The sequence below is a fragment of the Pseudorca crassidens genome, chromosome 7, assembly GCF_039906515.1.
Source record: "Pseudorca crassidens isolate mPseCra1 chromosome 7, mPseCra1.hap1, whole genome shotgun sequence".
In the NCBI taxonomy this organism is placed as follows: domain Eukaryota; kingdom Metazoa; phylum Chordata; class Mammalia; order Artiodactyla; family Delphinidae; genus Pseudorca; species Pseudorca crassidens.
Genome location: NC_090302.1, coordinates 62,876,133 through 62,891,497, shown reverse-complemented (window position 1 = coordinate 62,891,497; position 15,365 = coordinate 62,876,133). Strand labels below are relative to the sequence as shown.

Sequence of the window (15,365 nt, the reverse complement as noted above, 5' to 3'; positions counted from 1 at the left end):
GCCGATGCAGGGGACACAGGTTTGTGCCCCGGTCCGGGAAGATCCCACATGCCGCGGAGCAGCTGGGCCCGTGAGCCATGGCCGCTGAGCCTGCGCGTCCGGAGCCTGTGCTCCGCAACGTGAGAGGCCACAGCAGTGAGAGGCCCGCATATCGCCAAAAAAAAACCAAGATCTCACTCAATTTCCAGTAACACACAAACGTATCTTACAGAAGAATTTTATAATAGAAGGGTTAATAAACCCTCGCTGCCTTTTTTTCAAAGGGGATTTTAAAAAGGTGTAACATGATCAATAAGTGGCCATGTTCAGAATAAACTAGAATGAATGGGGTAGAGCGAAGAAAAGCAAGAATATCTAGCAAAGCCAGATTATCTTCCTGTGTCCCAATTTTTGTGCAAAGGAAATCTTCCTGAGGGCAGTCACTCACATACAGCTCAGACCTGTCATCAGCTTGGTACGTGCATCTCATCATTTCATCGGTCACCATGCCCCATTCCTTTGAATAGGTCCTAGTTGGGACACAGCTAAAGAGGAATACAGTGGAAAGGCTTAGAGTTTAGGCTATGGGGTCACGCTCTCTAGACTGAAATCTGGGTTCCACTGCTCACCACCGCTGAGACTGCATAGGTCACTTAGATGCTTCAAGCTTCTCCTTTCTGTGAGATGTTGATAATAGTACCTCCCTTAGAGAGTAAGAGGAGTAAGCATATTAATGATTGTAAAATGCCTAGCACATGTCCAGGCATGTGGAGAGCAAGTTAACTATTGTTAGTGGTATTTTACTGATGTTAGTAGCCAAAGAAAGTATATCAACAGTTTGATCTGACCACAATAAGTAATTATATAACTTAACAGAAAATGAAGTCGTCTGAGGCTGTGTGGTTGTGTGTGTGTGTGTGTGTGTGTGTGTATGTGTGTGCAAACCTGCACATGCACCCACCCCCGTGTGTAAACCTGCGATGGTCATGTAACTCCTCTGTACAATTACTCCAATCCTCCTCTTTGCCCACCTCTCAAAGGTACCATATTCTAAGGTAAATCAGAGCTCCATCAGCTACCACTTTTCATTCTCTCACAAAGTTCCCAACTTAAGCTCTGACTGTGCTGGGGAGAAGACAAGACTGAGAACCAGCTGACCCCACCTGGAGTGTGGGTATAAGGACAGCCAGGAAATCCAAGAGAGCAAAGCACAGTCAACGCAGGGAATGCTCTGATCCTGGAAACTGAAGGGCAAGGACAGAGGGAAACCTTGGGGACCATTCTTCAGTAGTTTTTACCCAATCATGAGAGAGAAAAAAAGGACAAAACTAAAGCCCTTCTGAAGAGAATGTAATTATCTTGCTATTCCACCTCACTTCTAGCCTTAGACTTTATATTGACAAACTAAAGCATTTTTTTGCATTGAGATAATTTGACTGGATCAGGGTTTTTATTTTTTTTTTTAAAAAAAGAGCTTGCCTACAGTGTTTGATGCAGTGAAGCTTCATGAGAAGATGGATGAAATGTGAAATATTTGGATTCCTGGGTCAGCTGCTGCTTAGGTATTTACCTGCTTATTGTCCAGGAACTCATAGAGGATGCCTCCTAACAAGATCAAAGCATCACTACTTACAGTTTAAAACTGGCTGATTGTGGAAATCAACTTTACTTGACAGAAGCTTCAGGAAGAAATTGAAGCTTTCATTCCAAAAATGGTTATTAGGAGGTAGTCTCCTAATTTTATGTTAAGTCACAACTGGTAAATTTCTTCATTGACATATATGTTGAAGATACCACAATGGAAGATTTGTTTTTTTAAGTATTTCCCACATTTTCATGATTCCCGGACTTTTGTATTATTTATAAGAGCAATAAATATAATTATTTATACATTATTACTTATTATATTAGTTATTATTACTTATGATTCTATTCTGTGTCAGTGACTATAAACACATTTCCTTCTAAATTCTATAGCAAAATTATAAATGCGTTATTTTCCTTATTTTCACAGGTAAGGAATCTGAGGCTCTAACCTAAGGTCACATAGCCAGTAACTGACGGAGATGGATCTCTAACTCATATTCATCAGATACCAAAACACATTTTCTTTCCAAAGATGTCACATTACCTTTAGTGTTTAAGAAACATTTATTCTGTCCATATTTGCTCCCACAGTGAACATTAAACACTTATCAGAGACCAAGTAATGTGTTGGGTATAATACAAGCCATATTATGCCATGGGCATTTAAATGTCAATCTTTGAAATGAACTTACAGAAATTTCCATCCCTGATTGCAATAATGACATTACCCAATATTCTCATTCCCGACTCCACATTTCCTATGTATTCAAAGAGAAAGATGGCAGCAAAATGCAGAGTTCTTATTGGAACTGGTGAGATTTGAAGAGCTCCAGTGGATTATTTCTATAGTATAAAGTATTTATCTTCCAAATTTGAAGGACAGATGTTAACATATTTCTGAGTTGCTCCTGTTGCACGAACAGATGCTTAACCATAACCACCTAAAATAATCTATAGTAATTAATGGGCATTTTTATACTTGTAGTTATTGTTCTATTTCTACAATAATTCATACCTTTGACTTTAGCAAATTAGGTACAATTTTGAAACAGTTTTATGGAACTCAAAAATCTGAAACCTGCTCCCAGAATATCAAGTTTTGGGTTTTTGGTTTTTCGTACGCTATATTTGTATGACTAGACCCCAAATCCCAACCCCACTACCTACATGGTTCGTATATTCACTGCCAACTTTTAGGAATAAATATGGGACATGATTCTTCTCACAACAAGCTTCTGCAGCTGATAGCTTTAGAAATCAGAGTTGCATACAAAGGAAACAATGGTACGAATGTTTGAAGAGTTCCAATGACTGTAGTTGGTGAAAGTTAAAGGAAGTGTTTCAGCACAGATCACATGTCTTGGGTTGCTTTCTCCAAATATTTGAAAGCAAAATAACTTTATTCGAAAACCAGATATTAGTTTGAAGGAATTTTTACTTTATCTGGAAGGAAAGAAAGAACCCCAAACTAACCCTTGTCAAGACCTCCTCTGGGCTACAGCACAAAGTATTCAGCCAGAATGCATTTGGACGGAGGGCAGTTCTCTACCATTGGCCTCCATTTTGTCAGAACCAGCATTTGTTCTGGCTGGTCGATGCCAGTATATGTGAATTATTAAATATTTTGAATTGCACCCCTGACTAGTGCTTTGAAAATGTTGTTTATTTTTTTTAATTGTATTGAAGTATAGTTGATTTACAACGTTGTATTAATTTCTGCTGTACAGCAGTGACTCAGTTATACATATATGTATTCTTTCTTCAGATTCTTTTCCATTGTGGTTTGTCACAGGATACTGAATATAGTTCCCTGTACTATACAGTAGGACCTTGTTGTTTATCCATTGTATATATACTAGCTTGCATCTGCTATCCCACACTCCCAATCCATCCCTCCCCCACCTTCCCTCTGCCTTGGCAACTACAAGTCTATTCTGTGTCTGTAAGTTTGTTTCATAGATGTGTTCATTTTTGTCGTATTTTAGATTCTACATATAAGTCACATCGTATGGAATTTGTCTTTCTCTTTCTCACTTCACTCATTATGATAATCTCTAGGTCCATCCTTGTTGCTGCAAATGGCATTATTTCATTCTTTTTTATGGGAGTAGTATTCCATTGTGTATATGTACCACATCTTCTTTATCCATTCATCTATCAATGGACATTTAAGTTGTTTCCATGTGTTGGCTGTTGTAAGTAGTGCTGCTATGAACATAGGGGTGCTTGTATCTTTTTGAGTTATAGTTTTGTCTGGGTATATGCCCAGGAGTGGGATTGCTGGATTTTATGGCAACTCTATTTTTAGTTTTTTGAGGAACCTCTATACTATTTTCCAAAAATGCTGTTTAATTTAATCCTCACTGCAAGCTGTCGAAGTATTATTATCCCAATATACGGAGGAAGGAACTTTGAAATGAGAGGGAACGTTCATATCCACCCTGGTTTGGAAGTGTTTCCTCTGGGGTCAACTTTTATTACACAACAAGAGCAGAGCTATACCTTTGTCATCTCTGTGTTCTAGTGTCCAGGAGAGTCCTGCCATGGACTTGGTGCTCAAGAATGGTTTACTCCATTGAATTGAACAGACAACTGTTCATCTTTGTTGGGATGAAGAATATCTCACTTGTCCAAATTCCATGAGGAATCAACTCAGGATTTAACAGGTTTAAGAATTTGAAGGTTCCACTATGTTTAACATATCAATAAATGCAATTGCAGAAAATTTACTTACATTAATCTCTCTCCCTATTATGGTGTAATTTCTTCTCAGGAAAGGGGCAAATACTTCTAGAACTCTACCCCAAGTGAATGTGATACAGATGAATATATAAATACAAATATATTCAGAAAAGTATTATTTGAAATATTAGAAAGCAATAAACTGAATACCTAACAATGGAAGTATGGCCTAATTCATCATAATGAAGTTTTACAGTAGAATGTTATGCAGTCATTATGAATCATTTTTCAATTAATTCGTGATTTTGTATTAAATAAACTTTTTATTGAAGTATAACATACAGGACAGAAAAATACAAAAAACCTTAAGTATGCACTCAATGAGTTATCAGAGAATTACACCCTGTAACCACCATCCAATTTAAGAAATAACTTATTCCCATTATCCCAAAAATCTATTTCATGATCCCTCTTAAACGCTTCCCTCACCTTTCTTCTCAAAGGTATCTGTTATCTTGACTTCAAATCGTATATGGGGAAACACCTACTAAAACATAAGTGAAGAGGCCAGAACAAATTGTATGTGCAGTATTCTCCCAGTTATGTGATCATTGATATGTAACTAAATGTGCAGGCAATTATTAGAAGGAAATAACCAAAATGTTCTCAGCGGTTATCTCAGCAAGCAGATAAGGCGTGATTTTTATTTTCTTCTTCCACAGAAAATATATATTATTCTAATAAATAGTTAAAGGACAAATATTATGTAAATGGAGTAAAATATATTACAATCAATTATAAACATGATTTTTTTTCATATTTGCTAGGAGTTGGCATTATTTTTATAGTCCTAAAATGTGGAAGAGCTCAAAAGGTTGCCTAGGAAGTTCGGCTGTTACATACAATGGTATTTAAAATAATATATCCCCTATTAAAATGTAGGCAATTATGATGTGCCTTTGGTTACACCATGGACACGAATTACTGTGAACCCCAAGCACATACCACGAAACCACATGTGGTATGGTCCTAGCCAGTGTGAGTTATGATTTGCCACCAGCACAAACCTTGTAAGATTCCCATTATGCTAGCTTTACCATCTTCCAGAGAATTTCTTTCCCATCCTATGGCTCTGCTTGGGAAAGAGAGTAGAAAATGATGCTGGATATTATAAAGTCAGACTCGCAGGAATTATACAGACAGGGCAGCAGAAGTTTCTGAGAACAGGTATAGAGTTTTGGAAATCGGTCGAGATCCAGGAGCATGTAGATGGCATTTTCTACATCTTGCTTAAAATTAACAAGAAAAAAAATGTATCTGTTACCTTTGTTTTTGCAGATGGCAGATAATATATTGATGAGGGGGTAGAGATGTGGAGAAATACATAGTTCTCAAATAAGCATTAAATATGCAATCAGGATTAGCTGGATTCTTTTTCATTCCTCACTTCCTCTTAATATTTGTCAGTTGAGTATTTATTTTGAAAACAGATTAGAATTTACTATACAGAAGGGATGGATGAGACCTAGAGGGAATGAAACAAGAAGTAAATAGAAAACAAATGGAAAGGAATTCAACAGAATAATTCACAATATGATTTACCCAAGAGAGAAGTTGAAAAATTTCCTAATCACAAAAACTTCCTTCTTGGGAAGTGAGTTTTTCCAGAAGGAGCTGGAGAAGGGAACAAATATTTGAATCATTGATGATAAAAGCCTACTCCTCCATCCAAGCAGAAGACCCTGATTCTGCTCTGTACTGTGAAGAATATTCCAGACTGAGTTGTCCAGGTTGCTGAGAAATTGCAAAATTTGAGTTGGGGGAAGGGAGTGGAAATTGTTAAGAGTCACTGTGGCTCAAACTTCATACGTAGTTATGAAGTTAGCAAATTTTAGTTCTCAAACAGCTCTCTCTATCGTCTAGGAAGATACTATTTTTTCCTGGAAAGAAAAGCCCAGGACAGTGGAATTTCTAAAAATCCTGCTCTAATAGCCAGCCTGTAGAATTTAGTGGCCAGCGGTGACCCAAAGTGGTAATTTTTCAAGCCCTGACATTTATTTAATGCCTTTAATGTGGTTATATAAAAGTATTTAACATAAACACTATTAATATTTAAGTGGCAGGTGGCTGCTAGGCATAGTGGTTTATTATTTATAAGTCTTTTTCTTCTGGTTCATGGGAAGATGAGTGGCTGCCATTGACCCAAGAAGGATTCTTTTAATATCACCCATTAATTTCTTCAGAGAAAGAATGCCATTACCTTGCAGCTTGGAGGTGTTGCAAAATATACTAATGTACTAGACCCGAGGTCAAGAGAATTGCATTGAGGTTGTGCATCTGTACCTAGGGAGAACTGTAAGCTGGTGCATTTGCTTAGCCTCTCTGAGACTCAGTTTCCTCATCTGTCAAATGGGAATGTTAACAATGTTTTTCTTAGGAACACATGCTGTGTGCATAACAGAGTGCTTTGAAAATAGAAATTGCTTAAAATTCGTTTCCTACCTCCCATTAGGGGTTTCAGTTCCCTCAGTGAAAAGAAACAGTGGATTAAGTATGGAATATCAAATAGCTTCATTTCATAAGATAACTCCAATCAATTGATATGAATTTCCTAGAGGGTATCCTGAAAAGGATTTGAGATCTGGTATATCTGAAAATGATAGATAGATGATTCACATCTGCCTTGGATAAAGAAAGAAGAATGGCTGCCCATGTGCTACCTATTTCTCAGCTCCCACCCCCACCCCAGACTCAAAAGTCTCTGATTTTGAACTTGGCCTTTGTGTTTATGAACTACCTTGGGTAGAATTAAGGGAGGCTAATTAGGATCATTGTTACTAGGTCTTTAAAACAGCCCTAATAAAATTGGGCAGAGCCTGGCAATTTCCCTACTCAGCTTAGGGCCTTTTACTCACAGACATTGCACAGAAGCTGGCCTTGCCAACTTTTGACCAGTGAAGCTCTAAGTCAAAGGCTGGTATTTGAATATTTGCCAGTAAAAACAACTCTGTGGAGTTTTATTACCTTATAATTCCCAAAGGAGTCATGATAAGATCTCTGCTTATCTTACTTCTTTAAATCATTCCACTCACCTTTCTCCTTACTTCACTTCTCTGAATTTCACGGGAGGAAGACAGGGAGCAATGTGACTGGAAGAAATGAGACGTAGTCAACAATTTGATCATTAATAAACATAACTAAAAAGTAATTTCAGCAATTAAGTGCATCCTCGTGTATAATTATTAAATTCGTTAAGACCAATTGTTTTAAATATTACGTTCTATTTTCATGAGTTTTTTACTTTTATGTAAAAAAATTTTTGGAAAAATAATTTTTAACTGCCCCAAAAGGTCACAACCCTAATGCAGCTATTCAGATTACAGTTTATTCTATTCCAGGTTTTGTATATTTACATATGTACAGTTACTCTTAGTGGTTGTAAATATAATACACTTATGATTTTAAATTCTCATTATTCATTCAGAATTTTATTATAAAAACTTTGCTGTGTTTTTCATCTTCATTATAAACAGAAGTGGCCATGTTAATTGCAGCATAGTATGTCATTAGTGTTTGGATCAGAATTGATTAGCCATTTACTCCTCATAGGGTTTTTATATTGTCAGAGCCATATTATAATTCGAACTTATGTTTGTCTACACATTCCAACATGGTATACCACACAGACTGACTGAGCTTTGCTCTTGTTTCATTGAAGAAAAATATTTTGTGTAAAAAAACAAGTTCCACAGTCCATCATTAATTTTTTTAAAAAACAATGAGAATATGTCCTAGGTGAAATATTTTAAATATATCACATTTTGAAATAAATAGTTTCCAGCTATGTCATAGAGTTTGAATAATATAATAAATATAATGATGTTCCCTTAAACATTGTGCCATAAAAAATGACATCATGATATCTGAAATGTTCATCATCGTCTTAATTTTTGTCAACATGACAGCCAACACTAGGTCATACCTTTATGAATATGGACTTCCACTGGGCATACATGGAAAACTAGTGGAATGAGGTCACCAGGGCTCTCCCTGGTGTACAAGGAACCTCCTAAGTGAAAAATCTTTAAAAAGAGTTGAAATATAGTTGAAAAGTATAAAAGACTGGTTTTTAAGTAAGACAGCTTGGGTAACCTTGCTATGTGACCATGGTTAAAGTCATTTAACTTCTCTGTTTTTGTTTCCTTATCATATGATTGATATAAAGATCCAACTGCTCTTTGAACAGTGGCTGACATATAACCTGTCAATAGATTTTAGCTATTATTATACAGATTTAGTCCAAAGACAATGTCAGGATTGGAGGGAGGTAAGATTCTGAATAAGGCGTGATGCTTGTCATTCTGATGGTCTTCTAGCTCACATCCTAGGAACTCATGGCAAACTCTGAGGATGGGAATCTACTAAAATAAATAAAAAATGAAAACCAGAAGAATCATTTTGTGAAAAGCTTCAACTCATGAGAAGAGAAAGTAAGAAGACAAAGGCTCCTTACGTGGTAGATGATGACACTGGTAGCCTCACATTAGTCAACACGTCCATCTTTGATGCCCTCATTGTCTAAAATCATCAACAGAATAGCAGTGCCTTGAGGTGACAACTAATGACACATGTCTATTTGCCATTGGTAACAAAGGAGACATGATCCTAAAAAAGCCGGAGAGAAGACAAAAATGTAAGAAAAAGCCTGGAAGAAATTTCCCGGAATTCTCAAAGGAGAAATTTAGAGGGTCTATTCCTGATGGTGGGGGCAGTACTACAGAGAGTAATGTTTTGCGGCCCTTACTTCACCCACAGGCAGTTATGATATACCACACTCAGTTTTTAGTGGTGTGAATAATGATTTGCTATAAAAATCCGGAAATCGATTCATTCCACAAACATTTATTGAAGAGCTATAATGTGCCAGGCATTGTTTACTATACCAGTGAGGGTCAGACAGATTATATCGTCATAACAAAGTACGCCCAAATCTCACTGATTTACAACAACAAACGTCTTTCCTCATTTATGCTGTAGTTCTCTCATGGTAACGATGGCTCTCCTGCATCATGATCTTCACTTAGGAGACCCAGCCACTGGAGGAGCTTCTCTGTGGTATATCAGTGGTCTTATAATAGAAAAGAGAAAGGGTGAAGCCCTAGCTGAATGATGAAGCACTTCTGTGCTCAAGTACTACATGTCAGCCCCTCCCACGACCTTCTGAATTCAACAGAACAGTGATACATAATCTCTTACAGAGTGGGACAGCAGGGGGGGGGAAATGAATTTTCAGCCAACAGCAACACAATCTACTTGCCATGAAATCTATCCTCAATGGTTGTACTGTCTGGTAGAATTTCATTTGGTCAAATTAGTCTTAAATATGATACTTAATGGAGCAAATATTCAGACATCGGTGAAAGCACAAATGTGATAGTACAAAGTCAGTGTGCTTTTAAGTGTTAGTTGCTTGAGATTATTTGAAATTGAGGATCATATGAGTTCAGGGCTCTAGGATTCAGAAATGACTCCAGATTCTTTCATCATTCCCCAAAGGAAAAGCAAGAATAAGTAGGATACCAGACATTTATGCAATCCCTCTGAGATCATAAAGCTAACAAAGGAAAGTTTTCAAAGGGCAAAAATACTTTACAGTTTCTTTGCAATAGACATTATTCAGTAAATACAACATCATTCATGACCTGGAAACATACCACCTTGGGTTGCCATCCTGGCAGGTATCATAGATTGTACAAGGTTGGGCAGGTTAAATTCTTAAAAGGAAGACCTTTTTTGGAACACCCCAGGATTACAAAAAGCACAGCTGTCTTTCAGATGAGGTTTTATTCTCAGTGTTTCTTGTTCAGTGACCCTTCCTAACTGCATATAGGATACTTTTCATTCATTTGCTTTGGCCAGTTTTATCTTTGATTTTTGTAACTGAATTTGTCTTGCCCTTTACTGCATTTAAATAGATGGAATGGTCTCACTTTAGACTTCTGAAACTATTTGTAGACCTTTGCCTTCACATGTTTGAAATAAATGTGAGGCATTAATTTTAGTCAAACAACACTGAGCCCAATTCACTTGGGAAAATGCATTTCAATGTGTAATTTATCATCCAGGACCTGTCCACTAGTTCGTTACTCCCAGAGAGTAAATTAGGCACTTTGATAGGTGCATTAAACTCCTCCTGGCTACTAGGTACCATTTAGGGCTGTGGGGCAATAATTTACTTAATGGTACCTTGGTGACCTCAAAAAGTTTGTGTTATTTTGAAAGTTCTTAGTTTTCTTCCACAAAATAATTTATGCACTAGGAGGCTGGGTATGCTTATAAATATGTTTCCAAATAGGCAACAACTATTGAATAGAATAAATAAGATAACATCGTCATGCTGATGCAGACGTGAAATGTTTCATAACTGTGTTATCTATCCTATCCACGCAATAGATGTGTATCTCACAAAACAGTTATTTCTTTGGGTTTCTTTTTTTATTTACAAGACTGTCTTCCATTTTATTGTAATTCGTAACGCTTCATAGCTGTAAGGATTTCCAGATTCACATCACTGCATTTTTCCATAGTACAAGACACATTTATCCAAAATTAGAATAATGTGCTAAATATCCTGAAAGTTCTGACAGCAACTTACATCCTGCTTCTTCCTTGATTCACAGCAGAGCTTCATCCATGTTAAATAAGTTGCTTGTTAAGTTTTGATACCTCCTACTTCAGTCACTTGTTTGTTAAATTGCCTCAGATTAAGCTTGATCCACCAAGTCAGGTAAAAACTCTGGATTTTGCTTTCACCTGGGGGAGAGAATGACTGAGAAAAAGAAATATACCTTTCATATTTTAATGTCTCTAAAATTTGGATATGTCTTATAATTGATATGTGCCTGAGTTTCTTTGGTAACATTTTTTTCTCTCTTGTTGTCATAAAATGATGGTACGTCTTATAACTGATGGCGTATTGGATTTTTGAAATATAGTAGGGCAGTTTATTTTAGAATTTTGAAGATAAAGACCTGGGTGAAAATAGTTCTAAGAACATGAAAATATTGCCATTAAGAAGAGCAGAAGCTGATAATGTTTTCATACCCATTTCAGTTACACCGTCCCTCTGAAGATGAATTTATTGCCACCAATCAGTTTTGAAAATGTTTGAATGGGGCAGACACCGACAATTATATGAAAGTAAAACCTATGTGAAATTTTAAGGGAATATATGTATGCCATAATAAATCAGCAGAAATACCTGTTTAAACAATTAAAGACTATTCCTACTACTTTGCAACTAATGGAAGTTGAAATAGTGACTTGCCAGTGAAGCAGAGTTTTGGAAAGAAGCACTGACCCAACAAAACTTGTGTTTACAACTAATATACTTCTTTTGTCAGAAGAAACCTGTAAGGGAATGTCTTTTTCAGAATAACTCTACTCAAATCATCTCAGTTGCAACTTCTCTGGACCTCTTTGGATGGACCATCAAGTTCACATGTCAGTGACAATGGAGAAAGAGGATTAGAGTCATAGGAAACAAGAAAAAAAAGGGGGAAAAGGAGGAAGGAAGAAAAGGAGGATAGAAAGAAAGGAACAAAAAGAAGAAATTTTATAATTAATCAAGATATGGAATTCCTGAAATTATACCCTTAATGTTACCCTGAATTTAAAAAGATATTTGCCTAAATATTCTACACATTTTTATTAACAAGTAATAAAAGAACAAATGTGCCTCATTCTCTTAGTAAAATGTGATGCTTATTAGAGTTTGTTTGCTGTATTATCCCAAAGTACCAACATACAACTGGGAATCCCACTTCTAATATACAAAATGTCAGAATTCCAAAATGTGACTTCATGAGTATTTAACACCAAGCTCCTTGAATTGGGCACTTTTCAGGAGAGATTTCATTCAAATTTAAACAAGCAGCTATGTCATAATTAAAATTTCAAATGGAATATATATAGTTGAGTACCATTTGAATTTAAGTCCTGGAGTACAACAGAACCGTAAACTGTTACATGATAGGAGTTTTTTGTGTCTGCATACCTCTAGAGAATAAACTCAATTTTCTTTGTGAAGGGAGGAGTTAAGATGTGATACACATGACAATAGTGAGAGGTTCTGAGGTCTCTGCACTGTTCCAGCCGATATCACAGCACAGCTTCACATTGAAGTTGAATGTCAAACATGTATTTGAACTCTGAAAACTCTAATAAGATTGATACATCTACAAATTCTGTATTTGCTTGAAATTACTCTTTAGAGTCTCTTATTTTTATAATTTTTAAATTACAGAAATAATTAACATGATTAAGAAAGTCCTAACTTCTTTGGAAATTAGGGGAAATAATGTAACTAATTTTTTTCTTTGGATTCACTTCTGTTGACTCTGTTGATCCATCTGTACCTTGTGAGTATGACCAGGGTCTGGTGGCAGGCAGCAAAAATTATTAAGTTTGAAAGACATGACATTCAAACTCTTGGTTGTACTTATGACCTTTCAAACATCCAGGAAATTACATTACGTTCATAAAACAATGATAATGATATTTACTTTTATAGTCATCAATAAGATTAAATGAGCTCATGTATGTAAAGCACGTAGCACATCGAATATGTTCAATCACTGGTTGCTTAAAATAAGTCCCATAGTAACCAAAGAGTAGTAGTAGCTTACTTTTTAGTTATGTGGTTAGAATCTATTTGATGATTTACTTCTAATTTCTCCGTAAGTTTCATAAGCATCCAGTAACTCAACTCAATAAATAGTTATTGTATGACGTGATAGGACTAGAGAGGTAAAGTATTTCCCATAGAAGTGCTCACACAGCGTGTCGACATGTCAATAAACATTCACATGAGAAGAACCCTGTACACTTATTTTGCAGTCCTAGCAAGCAGTGTGGGACACCCTGTGACAAAACTGTGGTGGGGAAGATGAATGATAGCGGGTACCCTAAAACCACTGATGAGAAACATCCAGAAAGATGAGCTTGAAATTACTACCTAAAACACAGAAATAGCATCCATAAAAAGATGGGGAAAAACTGTAAAAGACATATTAACACTCAACTTTTAATATAGCTTAGAAACAAGAAGAATCAGCAAATACAAATATCTGGAAGAAATAGAATGGGATGGGAATCTTGGTCGCCTTGCTAGTTTGGTAGGTTAAAATACAGATAAGGTAAAATCCACATTATCTTTAATGTAGCAGACAGCTAATCAGAGATCTAATTTTAGCTTTGTTCATATATTAGGGTCAATGGTCTTTAGGGGTGAGAAACTTATTTTTTGCTTGAAGTCTTAGGTCCATGACGCATGAGATGATTTATTTTGTTGATCAAGAAACATGGGATGGCCTTGAGGGAGACATAAAATGACTCAAGAATGTGTGGGTCATAAGGAGACTCTGATCACAGTCTTTCAGTGGCCCTGAACTTCCTCTTCCATTCTTCATCTTCTCTGCCTTCCAAAGTCACCAGGTCTTCCTCTCCTCTCCTACAGGACAGATGATCTTTCACATTTGGTTCCTTTAGAATTATAACTGCTAACCCAAACAGGCATATCAGTAACTTTTCCAAAGAAGGCATTTTTTTTTCTCCATGTAAGAGAAATTCTTGTGCCAACTGTTAAGAGAATACTATGTTTGAAACAGACTAATAGATAAAGAGAACCAACTGGTGATCGCCAGAGGGGATGGGGTTAGGGCTTTGAGCAAAATAGGTGAAGGAAATTAAGAAGTACAAACTTCCAGTTATAAAATAAATAAGCCATGGGGATGTAACATACAGCATAGGGAATATAGTCATTAATATTATAATAACTTTGCATGGTGACAGATAACTACTAGACTTATCATGGTGATCCATGCATAATGTCTCCAAATGTCAAATCACTATTCGTACACCTGAAACTAATATAACACTATATGTCAACGATTCTTCAATAAAAAAAGAAAAGAAAGAGAATACCGTGTTCTCTATTTGAACACTCCACAATACATTAGATATTCTAGTAATTCACGCGTCTTCCTTTCTCCGCTTGCATAATCATAAAGCTTTAGAAAGTAGGGGATGAGGAGCAACTGAAGCGCAGCTATAAATCACGTGACCATCTGTCATCAACTTGTGAATCAAGGTCATGACCAGAATGTTGTTTGGCAATAGCATCCTTGATAACGATGCATAAGATAGTCAGTTATCCAGCCTTTTCAAAGATCTGTCATCTTCTGTTGCCAAAGGGTCATCCATTTTTGTTTTTGTTTTTTAACACAGTATTACTTCTTTGCTACAAGATAAAAAGAAAATTACCAGCATTGTAACAAGGGTTTATAAAAACAGGAGGGCTAGTTTTTACCCCCCTAAAAGAGCAGTTGATATGAAGATTACTCTTTTTTTTTTTTTTTCAGGAAAATCATGTACAATAGGGAAGATGGTGGTGGAGGGGAGAGCACGGTGGTGTAAGGGACCATGGGGATGAGAGGGAGGTAAAGAGATTCAATGACTATTATGAGTGGGAAATTTGGAAAGGGGGAAAAGTTCTTAAAGTACATGTGTGCTGTCTAAAAGTCCTTCAAGGAATCTTTAAAATTTAAGTTTTCTTCACAGAGCCAGTAAACACTACTGTTTCTTTATATGTTACACCACATAAAGATTAGACTCTATGGCGCCTCAGGTGTTATATGTGACGTAAATTTATATATAAGAAGGTTTATATATATGTATATATATGTTTTTTTCCATGCCAGGCTCTTATATATCTTTACATCTTCCACAACACCAAGCATAGTATTTTGCACATGGCAGGTACTCAATAAATATTTGCTAAAGCCACACAAATAGGTATGGTTCTCAAATTAGTATTTACTAACCTGGAAGCACTGTGATATGTTGGAAAGAGTATGTGTCTAGTTACGTGAAAAATTTCAGCTATACTCCCTGGCTTATTAAACTCAATGGCTTTGGAACCTTCAGCAAGTACTTTCTCTTTCCTGGAATCACATTCCTTCTCTGGATCATAAGAGCATTGACTACGTCATCTCTCACTGCCTGTCCAACACTCTAAGTCCAACACTGTAACCTTACAAGTTCCCAGGTACTTTTAT

The 15,365-nt window shown here is 36.4% G+C and overlaps 1 long non-coding RNA gene across 1 annotated transcript in view; it reads right to left on the bottom strand.

Annotated features, from left to right (window-relative positions):
* Positions 1-4,551: 4,551 nt before the first annotated feature.
* The window catches only part of LOC137227057 (uncharacterized), a 28,226-nt gene continuing 17,412 nt past the window's right edge, over positions 4,552-15,365 (bottom strand). The window contains exons 3-4 of the long non-coding RNA XR_010944673.1: positions 7,341-7,397; positions 4,552-5,773 (exon numbers count right to left, since the gene is read on the bottom strand). This is a non-coding gene — a long non-coding RNA (uncharacterized lncRNA). The remainder of the gene's footprint in view (positions 5,774-7,340; positions 7,398-15,365) is intronic.